Source organism: Macrobrachium nipponense, chromosome 10 (genome assembly GCF_015104395.2).
Source record: "Macrobrachium nipponense isolate FS-2020 chromosome 10, ASM1510439v2, whole genome shotgun sequence".
NCBI classification, from domain to species: domain Eukaryota; kingdom Metazoa; phylum Arthropoda; class Malacostraca; order Decapoda; family Palaemonidae; genus Macrobrachium; species Macrobrachium nipponense.
The window spans coordinates 44,769,923-44,792,422 of record NC_087204.1 but is presented as its reverse complement, the minus strand read 5'-3'; the positions used below and the strand labels follow the sequence as shown (position 1 = coordinate 44,792,422).

The following is a 22,500-nucleotide window of genomic DNA, read 5'->3' as shown; positions in this document are numbered from 1 at the left end:
CAAATAGATAGGTACATTTCCATGCGGGACTACGATACATAATATAGAAGAGACGATGCAAATGACATTGAGTGAATCACAATGAAGGATTTAAAAAAAATAAATAATTTATACAATTCAATGACTATACAGAAACAATTAAAAACAGAAAAATACTCCATTTGTTATCGCAGAAAATATTGTAAAGTAATTGGACTCTGTCCGTGGAAATGACAGAAACCGTGGATATATCTAGATACTTTAGAAAAAAAAAAACCTGACCTTTCTCTGAATACTACTGGACGACAATCGGCTGTAAAGATACTTCAGCAATTAGATTAGGTCGTAATTATAAACCGATTTAATTCTAGAAAAAGTACTGAATATAAGTTATAAAAACGATTCTCGGCAAATACCAGCATTATTTATCGCAGTTATGGACTCAAAACACAAAGTACTGAGGAAGAAGAAGGAACAATACATTCAGTATAAGACATAGTTCTAGTCATAACAGTTTCTGAGGAAGGGAAAATATAATAACTATTACAGTACTATTAGGACACAGCTACATCTTATGGATGGATGGATGTATGATATTTAGCGCAAAAGGCCAGGCAATGGAGGCTCCATCTTATGGCCTTTTCAATTAACAAGCAAACAAGATTGCCCAAATTTAATTGAAGGGAATAAAATAACTCTCTAAAAAAAGTCACGTTGAAAATAACAAATCAAAGAAAACAGTTTGCTGAGGTACACCAAGGAATGTTTATCAAAAACCCGGGTAAGGGGGGGTGCAAGTAAAGTTGTATTCGCCCATTCAAAGTACAATGCATCACAATACTAACACTGGGAAAACACATTCAGGCAAATGAGACCTATGCCCTCATTCTTGCATGTAACAGAAATTCTTGAATTCGGTAAAGAATAACTTCAAACTCTTCAGATGATCGAGCAATCCTTGAACTGTCAAGACTAGAGATTGATTCATCGGACGAACTAAAGGATGTGGACACTACCTCTTATACAAATATTTATTAGAATATATTAAAACCTTAACCGGAAATATATCCATGAGCCAGTTCTACGAAAAGGAAACTAAACTCATGAGGATAAAAACATAAAAATTAATTAACATAAAGATTCATTGTCAACAACCGAAAAAAGGACAAATATATTTAAAACGCCAAAGAATATGGAAGGAAATAACTAGAATATATTGCAAATATAGGCCCAAAGGTAAGTAAATTAGGTATATAAATATACAGACAAGTATGACAAAATAACCTGAGGTTCAATTGAAACACAGCAACGCGTTCAATGAACTAATTAAAAAGATATAACATCCGCATCAGCTCTACATGGAAAATAAACATGAATACTGACAGATATCCTTCCTTGCCATTCAGAAATTTAGTTAAATGGATACTGAAAAGAGAAGAAATAACTCCTCGAACTCTAACAGAGGATTGCACTGGATGAATTAGAATAGGGGCGAAATCTCAAAAGGGAGCCGGAGAAAAATAAAAGGGGGGGGGGGCATCCCCATTTTCCATACACACACACACACACACAAACACACGAAATAGGCTACTCTACAATTTGATATTTCTCGCGTAAACGAAGTTTCCATCTCCTGGTTAGACTATCTTTATTATGGCACGGCCGGTAGTGTATACAGGCTAGGTTGATTGCCATACTTGATTTACATGTGCATCCTGTCAGACAATCTATAGAAAGCAAGGGTCCATCCATTCGTCATCTTTATGAAGTCAAAATCGCACAGGTAGCATATAGGTAGGCAAGGAACAGATATCCATTAACCCTTGCAGGCTCTTGCAACAACAAGGCTGGCTTTCTGTCAGCATATGACCAAACATCACCAAAGAAGTTACTTACAGATCCCATGATCATAAAGAAAACTGAACGGTTTCAGTTGTTAGGACGACCAGGCCAGTGGTCCATGCTGGGCCTCTTATTCCCTTTAACAGAAAACACAATCCCGTTTTACTGCCAACCTTGGGCATGATATTGTGCCGATGAGGGCTGATACGGCTTAAATCTTAAAATTCATATCCACTTCAAACTACCTAAACTGACAACCCCTAGACCTAGGTATAAGTAGACAATGGTTTAAAAAATTGCCTGTATTGGGAATAAATGTTTGCAATGGTGTCATTACTGGAATGGTGGGACGAATCTTCGAAACATAGACCTAACCTGTCATTTTTCAAGTCACTGGTCTAGCCTAGGCTACATAGTAATCTTAACTAACTTGAGCTTAGAACCTCGTGTTGTAAACAAATAAGCTCATGGTTACCTGCGTATACCTATATTTACATAGCTCCAAAACCCTAAATTGGTACAAGTATTCAAGAACAATCAAACAAGGAGCCAATGTAGCCGGAGGGAGTCACGTGGTTTGGCCTAGGTTACCACTTGACTGTACTAAGTATTTCAGAAGGCATAGCACAACCTAACCAGACATAATAACTGTATCTATCATTATCATAACCCTTCCGTGTGAACACTAACCTACAATAGGTTTCTTTAGTCCCAAAAGACACTGAATAACCCTAGTGAGGAGCTTTGTTGGTTTTCATCGCCTCTAAAACTGATAGGCCTACCTATCTTACATCTAGGCTAGTACTTGATCACTTACCTTTAGTACCACAACTTGAAGAATCTGAGAATCCTCTGGCATTTCAGACTTGAGATTACCACAACAAGATCATGTGTGTAAACTAACTTAACCTTGACAGGCTGTAGTTACTCAGCGAAAACATAAACAGCATATTGTCACAATGCAGACGCAGAGAACCAACGAGTAGAACAACGGGCCCCCTCCAACAATGCGTTGACGATTAAAGAGTTACGACTGTAGTGGTGTACTGATACAAAGCTCAACGTCTGGCGGTTGTGGGCAACTGTTCTCAAACATGAAATTGCGAAATACCATTTGTAATTATCTTCTAAAATAACAAGTTAAAAAGGCGCCGAAGTTTCTTAGGTGCAATCGAGTTTTCTGTCCGGTGGTGGCCTCAGCCACGATCCGATGGTGGCCTTAGCCACGATCCGGTGATGGCCTATGGTACTACAAATAGTGCTGCCAGAGGTACGATACGATCATGGCTAACCTTAACCTTAAATAAAATGAAAACTAATGTGGCTAGATCATGGTGTTGGATCATAGATGTTTGGAGTCTTCAAGCCTCAGTAATTTTTAAGATCTGAGGGTAGACGAACAGACAAACCCGCCACTATAATTTTCTTTTACAGAAAACTAAAAATGTGTGAACTTAACGGCTGGATTCTCAATTTGCATGTTAATTCTATAATAGTACTACGTTTCATTTTCTCAAATTTATGAGTCATATCATCCACTTGAGTAGTAGCTACATGCTGACGTAGACAACAAGAGCAAGGTTGGTTACTTGGTTGTAGTTAGATTATATGGTTAAACTAAGCTGGCAGCCCGGCTTATATGCCAGCACGGACCCTTGCTTTTAAAGTGTTGAGGTGGAAGTTGGATATTATGTCCAAAATTACCGCGGTATAGTAGTACTCCATTTAGAATTTTCATTAATTAGAGGGAAATATGTTAAACGCGGTACTACAGCTGTTATTATACCCAAGGTCTATAGATTATATCTGTAGGTCTTGATTACAACACAGAGGAAAAGTAATCAAACGATTTTGTTATAAGAGTCAGATCGACATAACTAGAAGGGGTTGCTCTTAGATGTAAATGGGGATATGCCAGCCTTGTTCCACAAAAGCAATCCGTATTAAGAGAACGTAATATATTTGACATAATCACACAGCCTAATAATCTTGAGTGTGGTAAGAGTGACCATCTAATCTAAAAACGGAGGTTATTCAAAAGCAGTTGAAAAATATTACTAAAATTTATTTTATACATCATAAACTAATATGCCAAAAGACTGCCAAAACTGCCGCTATCTATGAGATGTAGGGAATCGTCGCCGTTAGCCTTGGTCATTTGAGAGGGTCTCATTTTCCGTACCATGTTTGAATAGACGTGTCTCTGCTTCTTCTTAACAGTCTGTAGAAACATTTTTTAGTTCTTGGGAAAACCGACAGAATACTCAGGGTGCTTTGTATTCAAAGATCCTTTGCTGCGTCTTGGCACAACCAGATACTACTCTCTGCTTAAGGGGGCCGGCCGGAACCTCTATATATGGAGGTATAGGGCGAAAAATGCAAAGTCATGAAAAAATTCATGGAGCTTCATATGGCAATTGAGAATACGTATACGAAATATTTCGTCAAAATTCCTCTTACTTTCGTAGTTTACAGGGTAATTAGTTAACGTAACTCAATAAGCCTAAAACATTGATCCGTACAAGAAAATGCAATATTTCTTCTATTATCGTAATTTTGATAATTATTGTCAAAGAAATTGGGAGAAATGGCATCTGTAGACATTCCCCGAGTCGAGAAGGAGACTTCAGGCTCAAGCTACCAACTACCAACTACCAAGTCGACTCCAGTCCTTAGTGCGATCACAGACGTCAAGTAGTCTACGCGTTCCATTTCACGTCTGACATTCGCCTGCTTTCACGCATGTTTATGTATGTTTCGGCAAGAATTTCATCATGCCATGAGGAAAGACAAGGGAAACATCTCACTAATATACAGACGAAGAAAAAAATCGCTCAAGTTATTATTACAGAATATCATAATATATGCGTAGTTAGTTAAGAAGAGAGAGGGGAGGGTTGCTTAGTAACGGCCCGTCTTGCTGACAGCACACGTCACACTGTGCCTAAGACTACGATCTTTGAGCAAAGAGATCTTCATTTATGATAAAGAACAAAGTTTGGTTTTTTTTTTAATACCCAAAATGAATATGAAATTCATAATAATCATGATTTATTAAATTGTCTTTGTAAAAAAAATGTACTCCTTCGAGTTTCACCTCTTGACATTCTCTTGCAAATAAAACGTTGTTTAACTCTTTGTTTCGGGCAAGAATTTTCATCATGCCAAAGAGGAAAATACAAGGAAAACATCTCGCTAACACACAGAAAAAGAAAATTCGCTGTAATAAGCAGAGTTAGTGAAGGGGAAGAGAGAGCATTGCGTAGGAAGGAGTGCCCCATCTTGCCTCAATCAGTGCCCCAGGCTGCGATATATGAGCAAAGGGATCATCATTTATGATTAAATTATGATAAATAAAATAGTTTTGGTTTATTAATACACAAAAAACAAATATACATTCATAATAATCATTATTTATTTAATATTGTCTTTATAGAAATACGAAGGAAAACTTTGAACGCCCGTATCTCAAAACTATACTTATTGACCTTCAAAATCTATCTTCTCACTTAGTCTTAAAGCTATAACATTGGAATTTGGTATATAACTCAGAAAGACATTATAGAACAATCAAATAGAGCCCTTTTTTTTTTTCCAATTTTTGTTTCGTATTTTTTTATAAATTTTTTTCTCCTGATTTATAGGGTTTATTTTTTGACCATATTGAAAAACTCATATCTAGCAAAAAATTGACTTTTAGAAAAAAAACAAAAATCTCCATTCGATTGGAGGTCTACATCAGGTCCTATATATGGTAGTAATCCAGGTCTTAATATTAAATATCAAGGGAGGAGATAGAATTTTGAAAATGGTTATTTTCGGGATAAATCGCCCTGGCGTCACAAAACCGAAGGTCAGAGGCGAAAATCATATGCGGTTTGGAGATGTCCCAAGTCACCTTATTAAGTGGTATGAATATTAAAGTCCTGTCCTTAAAAAAGGGCATTAGCCGGCCGGCCCCCTTAAAATTATCTCTACTTACGATGACTTTGACTTGTCTTGGTAATCACGTTAGTGCAAATGGCCTTTCATTTGCTGTGTAGCATGACGACAGTCAAAGTACGGCAATTCGGTGTCGGCAACTACAGACGGAGAAAAGGCTGACATTCTCGTATATAGCAGGGACTGACCACTTTGTTTCATAACCGTTGTTATAGCTGAGCATGATCCACAAGATCAGATTTTGCTTTGCATTTAACTAAATACAATAAGCATAAAGTTTAGTTAATTTATTATATTTTTGGACAGATTTTTGGTACCAAAACATCTTTTATGTATTCCTACACATCTGTTACTTTGCGGTTTTTTTATTTTTTCAAATTTCCTTGTTCAGATGTACTACTACCGGTATTCCCCTTGTTACTTCATATGAACAACTTTCCTGACTAACTGCTTCCTGATCATCCTTACATAACTAGAACAGTTGCTTTATAAAGCAACATTGTCAGTAATATAAATAGAAAGCATGAAGGAAAATTTCAAAATCTACTCAACATTGTAGGCCTCTTTTGTTTGATTGGGGTTTTATAAGCGGAGTAGAATAAAACTTTTTGGTATTTGCTGGTTGGTCGCTACAGATGATAGCTGTTTATTAATATGATACGCATGAAACGAGTCTAATTTTCTTAAAAGGTTTAACCAGCCAAATGAATTAGCATCCCTAAGTCCTTTATGAGTGGACGATAAGTTAATTCCTACATATATGTATACGTGTATATTTAAAATATTGTATTTGCTAAGCATTTTTAAAATACTCAACGTGGTTTGAAGAGTCCCTGCTTTTACTTTTCATCTGTACCCTTCAATCTCACCTCACCTAGCTGTCTAATTTCTTAATCTTCTCTGGCTGAGCAAGATGGGGTTCCTCAATTTTCCTCCTGCAGGATATGTGACGCGCCCAACGCCAACACCCTGGAACACTATTGCCTGGAATGTCCACTTGTTACTAATTTACTTCCACAAACAGTCACAGTAGTTGATATATGTAAACAGTTGTTGACAGATAATAATTTGTTTGATGAAATTCTCATGCGTCATCCTCACTTTGATGGATACTGAACAAACATTACAGTTCATCAAATTGACCAAGTGTGATATTAACTAAAGATAGGTATAACTTCCTATAATATCTTGGAACATTTGTAATATAGCTAAGCTTGTTACATTTTATTTTGTATTCCATATGAATTCTTTTGGTATACCCTAATTACCATATATAGATGTAAACAATATATTGTAACTATGTACCTACTCAAATGTCTGACGCCAATGTGCTCAATAAATTTATTGAAACTTTTCCCTATAAGATTGTAATTTAAAAAATACATTATTTTGCTTAAAAATATTTCAGAATTACTAAGGCAAGCAAAGATATTCCATTCCAGACCACTACCTCAATTTGGCTCTCACACAAAGCCAGAATACTTAAAAATAAGGCGACCTGGCTCACTCAGCCAAAATCAAACCTTAAATTCATATCGTTTAATGGAATGTTTTGTCTATTGTTGTGCATTGGAACACAAAACAGACCAACAACATTAAGATATATTTGGCACTCCAAACTGGAGAGAATCTTGACTTTTGGTCACCTTTAATTATTCATTAGTTGGTAATAAAAGCAAATCACTGTCATGAAAAATAAAATTTTCCATGTATATAGTGCTTGATGTACTAATCTTACTTTATCTACTTTTCAAGATACAGACAACATACCAAAACAAGTGACATTAATTTATCCTACTTGCATAACGCATAGTCAATTGTCCAACAAGACACATCTGGCTCACCTTTCACCTAATTTATAAAGAACTTTACTCTGGTTAAAAAGTTATCTCACAATTACTGTCTATATACTTTATTCTGTAATATTATTAGGCTTTGTCACTATGAATGACTTTTGTATAGTTATTGTTCTATTAAATATAAAAATGATTGAATCCAGTTGGTCATATTTATTTTCTATGTTTTTTTCTTTTTAACTTTTACAATAAGTGCTCTTTAAAATAAATAAGTGGGTTGATTAAGCGTTGTTGTTGTTGAACAACTGACCATTCTGTAGTTTTTCTTTTCTTCTCATTTTCACATCAAGTAGTGGTAGATGCCATTGCATCCTGTTTTCTGGGCTGCCTACTCGGAAACGTGTAAATACGTTGAGTATGCACAAACTTAATTTCATTTTTTTCTGTTGGCATTCCCGTTTGTTATAGATGTGAGCTATTTGTGATTTTAATCAGAAGAGTGATTGGTCAACTATCATTGAAGAGTTTGACCATTCTGTCATTTTCATCTTTTCATTTGCCTCATTTTTATATCAAGTAGTGTAAGGTGGTGTTGCTTCCTGTTTTTTTGGGTTGTCATTAAGTCTGGAAATGGGTAAATTAATGTAATACAATTGCATTTCTCCCGCTGGCGATTTGCTAATATTATGGATAAGATCTATGTTACTTACTATCATTAGTAATAAATTGGTTTAACCAGACTTCAGAGCTATGAATCTTGTCCCCCCTCCCTTAAAAGCAGCCATCACCTTCTTCAGCAATATACACAACATACTCAAGGGCACCAACTGTGAGCATGGCATATGGTTCATATCAAGGCAACTTGCACAAGACAATAATTACAGAGAATATGTAATATTTGCCGGATTTGTTTCACCCTTTCCTCTAAAATTAAACCTTGGAATTCTTTCCCTGCTTCTGCTTCTCCAGCCCCCCCCCCCCTTTTTTTTAAGCCCTTCAACTCTGAAAACATGAAATGATCGAAATTAATACTTTTAAATAGACCACAGGAATACGATGGACCCCTTTATAATTATACATTGGATCCTATTTGACACCAGTCTTATAGGTCTAGCCTTTTGTTCTTACAAATTTATTGGACCTCATTGTAAACTGCAACAATAAAAATTAATAATCATATACTCTAAGAAGCTGGATATTATGACAAAACCTTTCAGATCTAGTTTGGTAATTGAAAATTGGATAAACAAACATGTTTTTAACTGTAATGTAGGTAACTTATCAAATACCAAAAGTCAATAAGTGTCACCAATTCAAATGGAGGAGCAAACTTTCTCCAATGTACCCCTTTGTCATTGATCCACCAGTGGTCTATCATTTGGTTCATTATTCCACATAGCATACCATCCATGATGGGCGTTAGTGATAGTAAGATCATGCTAGCTGGAGCATTGGGCTGCCTGATCAGCATCTTCATTCCTTTAATGGATACATACACGAGCAGCTATTGAAACTCAAAGGTTAACTTCCCAAAACAAAGATACTAATTCTACCTAAGTACAGCTCTTACTCATCTTAGGTACCTGCAGATTTACAAGCACCTGTTTTGCAAAACTGAGCTTTCCCTTTCTTTAACTGCGCAAGAGGTATGAAAAACAATACCCTTTATCCAGTCCTGTACCTTGGCACCTCAAGTGGAATATAGTTCATATCACCTTGGGTCGACTTCACCAAAAATTGCCCTGCCAACAAACGCTGCTATACACCAATGGGAGGAAACAAAGGTTCAAAAAAGACCAGAAAAAAATCCATATACATATTCATAAACCCAAACAGTAAATGCTTGTGTTTGACAGGGGAGAATACAAATAGTCAATGCTTGTGCTTACAGAAGAGAATACAATCCATCTGTTGAGCCATATGGATCGTGGCAGTTAATAACACAATGATTAAAAATTTGGCAGCTGTTCATCAGGTTTACTTATAGCCTTGCTCAAGGACAATTTATATGTATCATCATACAAATACAATACTAGTTTGTCATTTGTCCACCTCTTGAACAAAATGGATCACTTACAAGACACAGCAACTAAATACTTACTGCTCATTCCAATAGCTACTAACTGTCTTCAAGTAGACCTTTATTTGTGGGTTACATGAATAAACAGTCTATGAATTTACTATGAAGGTATGTAAACAAGGTAATCCTAACCAACAACAGGGGTATATACAGGTTGTCCAGTGAACTTAAGTACTGGATACCAACTAAAGCCAAAGCCCCAAGCTAATTGCATGCATTAAGGGCAAGGTTTGCACGAAAGGGTACATATGAAATTTGATGCAGTTTCAATTCTACTTCAACTAGATTGTCTATCACTACCCAGTTTTTGAGACAACTATCAGAGAAAGGCTCAACAAAGTGTCCTGGAAAGTATGTACGGTAAGTCTGAAATATCTAACTGGCAGGGAAAATACGTAATGTTGGTTTTTAAAACATGGATATAATAGTAAGGAGACCTAGGATACACTACAATAAAAGCAATAATACAATGAACCAATTGAACTCACATTTCAACTATAGGTATGCCAACTACAATACTCAGGTCACATCACCATGTTAATGTAAAGCCTGTACAGAATTAACAAGAATCTGCACTAAAGGGAAATTAAAACACTTAATGATTATCGACTTCATTAGATACAAAATAATCTTAATGTAAATAATGGAAATGTTCACTTTACCATAGTTTCAGCAACAAGAAGCTCATCAACCAAAACATGACACACATGCCATTGGCAAAAGAAATTGTGCTTTAAGTTTAAAAACAAAAAAGTTCAAAAAGTGATAAACTTTGTTTGCTGCACTATGATTCCTCTAATTTTTCTTTTCAATTTCTCTCTCCCAACCTACTGTATTCATCAAGTGTCATTTGGTTTAAAAAAAAAACCCCTTCTGTCATGCAGAAAACAAACAATATAAAACCTAATTCTAAAATAGAAAACTTGCTAAAGCAAAAAGATTTTAAAGAGGTATTGAGTAAGCCAAGATTATATGAAATTGAAACAATTATCATGAACTGCCATATACTCGGTTTATAAAACTGCAAAACAACCAGTTATAAAAATTCTCATAAGCTCATTTACTTTATCAGTGAAAAATTACATCTACATTCAATTCACTCTCTTTTGAAAATTATAGTCTAATCTAAATGCCAATAAACACTGTACTAACAGTAAAGTGTAAAATAAAAATAATACAAGTAGTTCCTTTCATTATCCAATCATGACAACTGTGACATTCTGTCACTTCATTTTCTCATACAATAACTTGTTTATGTAAACATCAAATCTGGTGAAAATGCTATGCTACTTTCCAAATTTTGCTACTTACCCTAGGCACTTCCACATCATTACAAGACCATTCGTAACACTTAAAAGAGAGTGCATCGATGATACACAAGAAAAAGAAGCAGTTTACACATATGGTAATTGTTTTGCTAACATATAAGGCATGAGAAATACAGCACTTGTTTACATTTAGCATTCAAAACAGCAATATCAAACTCCACAAGATAAAAAATTTGCTTTGGTTTGAAAATAAACAAAAGGATATCTTGTTATCAAGGCACAAGAAGCAATAGAAAAACACAAGACCTCAATAAATAAATCATTAAGACCCAAGTAGCAACCAACACTGTATACTGCAAGGACTAAACTTGACACACAGTATGTAATGTCAAAGAGGAATGCATCTGTGTAATCTACACAAAGATCATAATTGTCCATTATTTTAAGGACAAAGCGTTACAAATCTCAGGTCAAAATAATTATGAAATGGGTCTTAATTTTTGTGAATTTCATGAGTAGAAAATAAATAATACACCAGAAGATGTTTTTGTATTTACAACACATGATATGTGAGGACATATTTAGCATTGTATTTAACTAAGTACAATTTGTTTTTACATATGGTATAGTTAAAGCTTAGATTTACCAAAACACAGGGCCTTACAGAGAGTAAATCCCATAAATGAAGAAATATGGTGCACCTTTCGTATGATAAGAATATGATACAGCTGCCCCACTTTAAACGCCAGTCACCAGCGCTGATAGGGATGCTCATAAATAATAGCACAAATAGCATGTGACATAAAGCTGCACATCATTACCAGACCAAGCAATGAAATCTAATGTATTAGTTACCAAAAGAAAAAAAAATTAATGAAAAACATTCTTGTTTCACTACATTTATTTTTTTTCACTTTTAGTGTCCTTAGTAAAAGAATTCATAAACTATAAGGCAGTGTTACATATTTACAACCACCATTTATCTTGAATGTAATTTCTTATACTGAATATATGCCTATAATATAGTTCACTTGAACCAATTTGCAAAATCACAAATTGTTTTCCTCAGCATTTTACCAAGTTCTCAAAAACTTATGAAAATAGCCATCATAAAATTTTCCTAGAATTTAGTTAACCATAATAAACAATATAAACAGATAATATTCTTATCATAACATTACTCTATAAGCTACTGTAGTACATAATAATTAGAAAGTTTTCCGATGCACTGCCCTAGCACCGTCTTCTTCATATTCACGTTTGCTTATCCACATCCGTTTAAAGGTATCTAATGATGCAAGGATAGATCCTCCAATCCACGTAGAATACAAACGCTCTGCGGAGAGATATCTGTAAATAGAAATTACTTTAATATATCTACCTGAAAACCTAGTAAGGTCATTCCTTAAAAGTGTCTACATTGAACTGACCCTTATTAAACTTTAAGGAATTTATGGCAAATGAATGAATCATGAAATTCAGGATATAAATCCAACTACTGGGGCACCTTCAGCTACAAACCCAGCAGGATCATTTTCAGAAATAGTAACTTTTAAATTGACCATTTTCATAAAACAATACTTACTTGAATTGTTCATAAGTTGGCTTTTAATATGAAGTGCGTAATTTTTGTTTGTTTACATTCCCAGGTTAACTTGGAAGTCAAGGATTATATTATTTTCACAGCATTTTTAGATCACGCAATATTATAAAGAACTACTTTGTATGTTAGAAAGGTAAAAAGAATAAAATGAAACAGATTTCTGCAACATTCAAAATCTAGTATTTTTCCCATGCTTTGAAAGTTATGAACTTGGAGAATATTTCGCAGGAGCATCTGATATGGGGAAGTTCACAAAGTAAACAATGCACACTGCTAACTACAGACAAAAATACAAAAACTAAACATTTCCTAAGGGAAAGGAAATGTGGAAAATGTGAAGTCATCAAAGAACAAGCTACAATAATAATATAATAATAATAAAGATTAGTTTTTCCCAGACCTCAGAGTCTTATAAACTCTTCTTGGGGCTGGTTCTCAGAAATTAATTGAGAGAGAGAGAGAGTTAAACTTTATTCAAAAAACCTGTTTTATTTAAGAAAGTTATAATGATGAAAAGTGAAAAATCTTTGCTTTCAGCAAGAATATTTTTCATTGTTGAATTAAGAAAATAAAAGTCTTTGTTTGGTCCAATTTGGGAAATCAGTACGTAAATGTTGTTCAGTCATGAGAGTTTGTCATCTAATATCACATTTCATTGGGTCAGTATGCAGTATTGACAATAAGTGACCATGTAAAGAATCTAGTGTGTCCTATACAGAGCCTTATTAGGATTACTTCTTTTGATCTTTCTTTTTGTGAAGATGACTTCCATGCATACACTTCAGTTTTTATAGTTTTGAGCTTATTTGTGGTTGGTATTAAGGACCATTCTGTTTACCAATCTTGGTATATTAATGGTTTGACAGATGTTATTTAGTCAGATACTGGGGCATGTGCAACTGTTGGATGGATAGTGCAGGCTAATTTAGCAGAAGAATCTGTATTTTCATTTCCTTTTATTCCCAAGTGTGCTGGAATTCAACAAATTCTTATTGATAATCTTGATTGAAAGAGTTCATGAATTTATATTTGGATTTCTTGTACAAGTTGGTTTATAGGTTTGTACTGATTTATAGCTCTATACCACTACATGCGTTGCTGAAAATTATAGAGGAACTTGCTCTCTTCTCAGATACTACAGCATTGCAGAGGAACTTGCTCTTTTCTGAGATATAGCAAGTGCCACATGTATGGCCGTGAGTTCTGCAGTAAAAACTGATATTAAGGTAGGCTCCTTTTGATTAATTTAACTTTCAAATATGCAGAAGCTCCCACTCCAATATTATTTTTGTTTTTTCATTATTTTTAATTTTATAATTTCCTTTTTGTATTTTAAGAATTCAGAACATAATTCATTCTCATGTTGTGTGTTAAAGGGCATTTTCATAATTTAGTAAAACTGTCTACACAATTCCGTATTGTGTCCTCTCTCTTGGTGGGTAGATTGTTTATATAAGTGCCTATGAAGCACTCATTGCAACCACAGGATGAGGCATGTTTGGTGTTGGTGGTTATTGTTTCAGATTCTTTGATCGAAGCAATTGATCTGGCTTTAGAAATTTCTGATTTTGTAATTCTATTAGTCCTCTGCTGTAGTGATAAAGAATATTGGTTGTCTGATTTGGATTGAGCATAATTGTATGTTTCCACCTGTGATGAAGTTAATACAATGTCATTTTTGAAATGTTCTTTTGGTGTAGCTGGAGTTTCTTGGAATTGTTTATAATTTTCAATATTCATTTTTTTCCCTAAGTGGAGTTCTTTCTAGTATTCTTTTCTTTTGTCAGTTTGATTATTATTATCATTTGATTCCTCTTCCATTGAAGATTCTTTTTCATGGATATTTAAATATTCAATGTTAGTAGTAGTACTAGTAGATATAAGATTAGATTAGATTATGAAATTTAGGTCTTGAGTACTAAGCGCCAGAACCCATCAGGTTCATTCAGTGTCCTAATGAAGATCATATATGATATGCATATTTTGGGTTTCAGTATTATTAATAAGAGAATTAGTTTGTATACTTATGACACCTTGTTTCTTATTAATGTGATTGATAATTTGATTTTCAGTTACATTGGAGAAAGTGTGCTTTTTTAGATGGATTATTGACTCCTCTTACTTTTACCTCAAGTCTAGCTTCTTTGACTGACAGTTCTGGTCTATTTATTAACAATGCAGCTCTGTTATATTAATAAAAGGAGCTTTCCTCAGATTTAGCATCATGGGATAGTCAACAGTCGATACATTTTGGGAATTTACATTTCCCTTTAGTGGTATGGGTGTCTGATGCACAGACTGCACATAGTATTGCCTTATTACAGCATTTTTTGTATGTGTCCATACTTTAAACATTGAGTGCACTGGAGAGGTTTTGGTATAAATGGACACACTTCTTTACTTTGACCAAGAATTCTTAAGTGGGAGATCTTGACCTGTAAATTTTATTGTTGCAATGTTAATTTGTTTCTTATCTTTACTAGTTGGAATTGTGCATACTTCTAAGTCATGGATATTACAGTATTTTAATTTGAGGGAGTCAAGTATCACCTACATCTGGTCCCAAAGGGTATAATGGAAAGAATAAAGTTAGTGTAAAGTCACTCAAATTAATTGTACAAAGAAAAATTCTAATCTTACCCTTATCTTGATTTTCTTTTGGGGAGGATTTCTTCAGTTCAGACAACAAACGGTCACCAAAACCCTTGAATAACGTAGAGCCTCCAGAAATTACAATATTTTGAAATAGAAGTTTCCTAAGGTCCATATCTGATTTGTGAATTGCATATAGTAAAACTTCATGGATTCCATGACTTTCATCACCAATTAGATCAGGTCTGAAAAGAACTTCAGGCGCTCGGAATCTTGCTTGACCGATCTGGAGGTTGAAAACAAGAGCATAATTAGGTTATGAGAGAAACCAGCATACATTATCTTGGAAGACTATCAAATATTGTACATTAAATAATTACTATATTATTCTTGACAAAATATGGTCATAACAATTACTGATGAATACACACAAACTTATAAGTTCACTAGTAAATATCTTTCTTCAATATATAGTAAACAGCAAATGGCACTGTTTTATGACTAAAGCTTACTTCCATGTGGTAGAGCTGTTTGAAAGTACATACTATGTATTTTAAGCACAGGTATTCTCCTACTTATGATGGGGTTAAGTTTAAAAAACATCGTTTGTTGGAAGAATCGTATCTCAAATATAGCCTAGCCTACACTACACAGTATACTTAATACATAGAGTACATAATATACGGTATTGTAATTATTAATTCCAGCTAATTCTCTATGTTCAATGCAGACTGGCTTATGATCAATTCTTTACAAAAAGGGAAATTGAATAACACTAACACGAGTTAGCCTAGAGTATACTACGGTATACGTATATGTATAAACAAATACAGTAGCCTACACTACAGTAAACTCTATACTACATACGTATATGGTATAGTAATTATTAATGTAAGTCAATTCTGGAGGATCAATGCATTCTGACTATGATGTAAAAAAAGACATGAAACGAGAATCGGATCAGTCCACCATCGCATAATTGAGCAATGTAAGGCTGCTCATGGCTGCATATAATTTATAAAATAAAAACGTAACAAATATACATCTTTTCCATGAATCTTTTAAAAAGTTATACATGACTCCACTGTAGCCAATAATATTGTAGTACGTATTTGTTATCGTATTGTATTAATAAAATACTAACATAGCGGTCAATGTTTTGTTTGGAAATCAACTGATGGCGAATAAGTTTATTTTCCCGTATTTAACTCAATTCTCAGTGACTTTTCTTCCTTCTAGTTAGCATAAACTGAAATATCCCCTAGATACTTTACTTTACATGAGACATGGTCATTTTTTGTAATACAAGCTTTTAAATCACAATATGACTTGAATATGTCTCGTTGTGATCGTGAACTAAATAATTTTTTCGTTAACATTGTGTTGTGGGCATGTTTATTGTGTATAAAAAAAAATAAGTGATTCTGTTCGCTATTTTCACTTTATTTTATCGTAAGACAAGCTTTACGTTATTTATCTTTTATCGGTGTGAAAACAACAGTAAAACGTGTTCTTTCAAGCCCAGCAGGTTTGATTATAATTATTTTCTTTAAATTTTATCTGGTTGTGTTTGATGGCGAAAGTTTACGGTTGTTTTATCCTAGTTGCGATGCACGATAATAGTCATTAGCAGCTTGAACAGTTTTCTCAGCTTCAGCTACAATTTGGTTTAAATTTACCAGTATATTTCCTTGCTGATCTTTGATCTAAAGATTAAGTTATAACATTAAAATATATCAGTCCTATTCTATATAATGTCATCTATAACATATCTACGGCAATTATTTACTAACGTACGATGGTTGAAATACAAGTCAAACAGATGTTGTGATCAAATTCGGTTGTACTTAGCAAAATATTTGTTTCTCGTTCGGTTGTTGATGGCTGTACACACATATGGAATGAGTATAACATTAAAACAACACTTTCATCATTCTCTTTTGCTGTTTTTGAACTTATTTAACTAGAAGATGGGATAAAGCTAGGCTATTGTAATTATGGTCTCTCTCGCTCCCTGATTGTACACTGTTGCCTGCACCCATTACAAGCGAAATTTAAAAAATATTTTCAAGAAAGTGTCGTATCAGTATTAATTGCAAACCCTTCGTAAAATCGGATTATCGTAAGAAGAATTATCGTAATTTAAACACTACCTGTACTGTATAAAACAATATAGTAAGTAAAGAATCACTGATGACACACTCCTCACAAAGGCCTACCTCTACAGATGATCCATCAGGTAGACTGTAAGATAATCTTTCAGTGTCAACACTTTCTTCTCGTTGTGGATTTGTTGCTAAGTAACATATGCGTTCTTTTATAGTCTTCACAACCTCAAATTCTGCAGTCGTATATAAACTAAGTCCTTCCTTTCTCAAAAGCAGCTTTAGGTAACTGAAATAGTAATTACTACTTGTAATAACTGTAGTACTTAAAATCTAAATATATTTAGTACCTGAAAAGCAATTTAATATTCTTTTTAGCTACAGTATCACCTACTTGATTCCAGAATTATCAGCAATTCCAAAAACCACTGGTTTGAGATACCAGACCATAAAAATTCTAAATTCTCTGATCAAAACCACTTTAGTTATTTATAAATCTATACATATTAATAACCTGAATACCTAAACTCTAAAGTGAAAAAAAAAAATACTGACCAATAATCTTAAAATAAGGAAATGAGAAAAAACTAGCATATCAAATCTGGTACTGTACTCTTTACTAAAAAGATAAAAAGCATTCTGTTTACCAGTAAAGTCAAGACCCTTTTTCTTTGCATTTGAGTCAGCAAATTCACTTTTGTATTTACAAATTCTTGAAAACAATTAAGAATAAATGTTACGTTCCAAAAGAAAATGCTAAATATTAATAAATTCTTCAAAAATCAAGGGCAACATTCATAAAAGCTGCACAAGATATAATTTCCAAAAGAATAATTAAACATTCTTAACCAAATACATTCTGAAGTATTGTAATGGCAATACGGAAAACTTTTAAATAAAACTTCTGCACCATATACAGTGGACCCCCCGTATTCGCATTCTCCAGATTCGCGGACTCACACATTCGCGGATTTCTCTGGGGAACGTATCCCGGCATTATTCGCAGAAAATTCGCGCATACACGGTCTTTTTCTATTATAAATATCCACAAATTCCTGGTTTTTTTGATGAATTTCATCATAAAATGCACTTTTTGTGATAAAACTATTTAAAAAACCAAGTATGAAAATTTTTAGGGGTTTCTTCTTGAGTTTTAACCAACAAAATAGGCTGTTTTTAGCATTTTCATAGGGGTTCCAACATTCGCGGGTTCTAACTATTCACGGGGGGGTCTGGTACGCATCCCCCCAAATACGGGGGGACAATGTTATTACATGATTTTGTTTTTTTTCTTTAAAGAATTATAGTAAAGGTTTTCAATCTCTTATCTGTAATTCTAAAAGCAAAAAGTTCTAAAAATTTAAATCTTTTTGGAGAGAAAAGTATCCATGTGCAAAAATCAAACAATAAAACTATATTTATAATAATGATGATTTATATAAGTGGTTTTGCTTGCTGTATTCAGTTACAGTACAGTATGTCACATGTATCATCACCATACAGTGACCATACACCATCTACATTTGATACTGTTTATATTCTCAAAATCTCCCTGATTAAGTACAGTACTACCGACATCTTCATTGCCATTAGTTGCTATAAGAAACAATTCAGAGATAGTTTTTCTTGTAAATTACTAGGGTGGGTTTAAAATGTGCACATTAACTTGATTGTAAAAGCAGTCTCAAGAAACCAACTTGAACAAAATCCATTGCATCCAATAATGACAAGGGAGATTAAGAAGATAAAAGTTGTTTTATTACTGTGGCCTTTATATGACTACGTAAAAATTAGGATAACTAACTTTTCTGTTTAAATCTTACATATCTGTTTTTGGGGAAACAATAATACCTCAAAAATTAAAAACAAAGGAATACTACTTGTTTTTTTACATCTAACTTATAAATCAGAATTAAAAACTAAAGGCAGTACAGTATAAATTTACTAACAACCTCCCTATTAACCCTCTTACGCCGAAGCCCTAAAAAATCAAAACCTCTCCTGTATGCCGGCGCCGGTTTGGAGTGAGCGCGGAAGCGGAAAAATAATTTTTTCAAAAAATCACAGCGCGCTTAGTTTTGAAGATTAAGAGTTCATTTTTGGCTCATTTTTTTGTCATGCTTGAAGTTTAGTATGCAATCATCAGAAATGAAAAATAATATAATTATCATATGTAAATAATGCGATATATGGTAGTGAAAAAAAAATTCATAGATAATTGTATTCAAATCACGCTGTGCAAAAAACGGTCAAAGCTAACGAGTTAATTTTTTTTTCGTTGTATTGTATCTAAATTGCAATCCTTTTGATATATAATACATAGTAAACAATAAAAGCAACACCGGAAAAATATTATCACAAAATGATGTACGAATTCGTAACGCGCGGACGTAAAAAAATATTTTCAAAAATTCACCGTAATTCTAAATATTGTTCTAGACTTCCAATTTGTTTCAAAATTAAGACACATGATTGAATATTACAATACTGTAAGAGTTTTAGATTAGAATTGCAGATTTCGACCATTTCGGACGAGTTAAATTGACAGAATGTCAAAATATTTTTATATATATATTTTTTTATATGCACATATTTCGGAGATGGACAAAAAAGCTACAACCTTCAATTATTTTTTATTGTATTTTTCATGAATTTGCGCACATTTTGATATATGAAACTCTATAAAAAGGCTAATATGAAAAGGAGCAAATATTAGGATAATGCGATCTACGTATTTCGAAGACTTGCGGCCGCGAATCGGCGCGCGGAGTGAAGGTAAATATATTTTTCAAAAATTCACCATAAATCACAATATTGTTTTAGAGACTTCAAATTTGTTTCAAAATGAAGAAAAATGACGGAATATTACTAGGCCGTAAGAGTTTTAGCTTACAATTGCGTTTTTCAACTATTTCGGTAGAGTCAAATTTGATCGAACGTGGTTTTTTTCTATTAAAAAAAAAAAAAAATTTTACGTGAATTATATGCAAATATTTCGAAAAAGAGAAAAGCTACAACCTTCAATCATTTTTAGTTGTATTCTACATGAAATTGCGCACATTTTACTATATAAAACTTTATATAACAGCTAATTTTAAATGGTGCAAACATTTCGACAATCGCAAAAAAAAATTTTGATTTTTTCGGAAGAGTTACCGCGCGAACGTAAGGAAAATGTTTTTTTTTTTTTTTTCATAAATTCACCATAAATCGAAATATTGTGCTAGAGACTTCCAAGTCGTTGCAAAATGAAGGTAAATGATTGAATATTACTAGAATATAAGAGTTTTAGCTTACAATTGCGTTTTTCGACCCATTTCGGTTAGAGTCAAAGTTGACTGAGAGTTGAAATTTTTGCACTTAACGTTATTTATATGAAAATATTTCGAAACTGATAAAAGCTACAACCATGGGTTGATTTTTGTTGTATTGTGCATGAAATTGCGCACATTTCCATATATAAAACTTTATGTAACGGCAAATTTAAAAGGGTGCAAACATTAGGACAATCGCACGAAAAATTTATCGGAAGAGTTATCGCACGAACGTGAGGAAAACGTTTTTTTCATAAATTAACCATAAATCGAAATATTGTGCTAGAGACGTCCAATTTGTTTCAAAATGAAGGCAAATGATTGAATATTATTATAATATAAGAATTTTAGCTTACAATTGCGCGTTTCTCGACCATTTCTGTAGAGTCAAAGTTGATCCGAAGGTTGAAATTTTTGCACTTATCGTTATTTATATGAAAATATTTTCAAAACTGATAAAAGCTACTATCATGAGTATTTTTTTGTTGTATTTACATGAAATTGCGCACATTTTCATATATAATACTTCATGGTATAAGGATAATTTAAAAATGGTGCAAATATTATGTCAAAGTGACGAAATAATTTCCGAGATGTGTCCACTATACTTTTTAGTGCGATAAGAAAGAAATTCGCGCTTGCGCGCCTGCGTAGCGATTGTAAACAAAACAACGCCTTGATCCGTGAACTCCCAGCATCCCCCAAGGCGCGTGATACAAAAGTTTTTGGCTGGTAGGCCTATAAGTATTTTTCCGCGAATTTTAAAAAAAACTTTTTTGAGCCGACGTATGATACGTTCCAATCGGCATACGGGAGACATTTTGACACGACGTTAATACGTCCAATCGGCGTAAGAGGGTTAACCTTAAACATTGAGACTATGAGATAAATCTCATAATTCAATATAACAATACAGGCCGGACCCCCGTTAGCTTTGGTATCAATTAGCAGAATTTCAGTTTTACAGCACTTGTTCAATATACTCTTAACTGAGTTTTGCCCTCCATAGGGTTTATAGCGCCGTTGTCTGGTTATCGGTGGCTTAGGCTAAGTGCCGAGACCGCCTCATAAAATACAAACATAACGAATATGCATCTTTTACTTGGCTCTTTTGAAAAGTTATCCTTTACTTCGCTGTACCCAATAAATACTAATATATGTGTAGTCTTATGTTACTATTGTATCATAAAATATTCAAGCAAACCGACCATGTTTTGGTTTGGAGAAATCAGCTGAGGGCGGATTATTTCGCCATACTTAACTCGATTCAGAGCGATTTTCTCACTTCTATTTAGCATAAATTAATCTCCAAAAACTCTATTCATATGTGACAAGGTTAATTTTTGTTATATGAAGTTTTTTTAAAGCTGAAATTTGACTTAAATATGTGAACTAGACTTATTTATCTTTTTCGTTACGAGAGAGAGAGAGAGAATTATTTTTATTATTTGATATTTAATCTTGCTGAACTTACTATACAGCATATTAATCAATATTAATATTTGAAAATTAGTAATCTTTTTTGTATCATAAAAATGTCATGAAAATAACATCAAAATACATACACTAACTAGTTTATATTTATCTTCAGAAAAACCAGCAATTATCATATCCCCTGCGAATAATGGGTAGATATGGTTCAAAGAAAAATCTGCGAATAGGTGAGTTCCATGAATCTCAAGTATGCAAATATGGGGGAGTTAACTGTACTGTATTCCATTAGTGGAATGGGACTGTCACCCACACAAACTACTATATTAAAGCACAACCAACGAAAATTTGGAATTTAAGCTGCCGTTCGAGTGGAAACTATAGCTATATGATTACTTGGTAAGTTACTTATATGAAATATTATAATCAAATAAACAAGATTTTTCAACTTCTAACTAAACAAAAGAAACGAAAATATTTAAATCAAATAAACAAGATTTTTCGACTTCTAAACTAAACAAAAGAAACAAAAATTCACTATCTTTGAG

The 22,500-nt window shown here is 33.5% G+C and overlaps 1 protein-coding gene across 2 annotated transcripts in view; it reads left to right on the top strand.

Annotated features, from left to right (window-relative positions):
- Window positions 1-22,500, top strand: part of LOC135223599 (dipeptidyl peptidase 4-like) — a 312,810-nt gene that overhangs the window by 38,316 nt on the left and 251,994 nt on the right. The gene's annotated exons all lie outside the window — the stretch shown is intronic.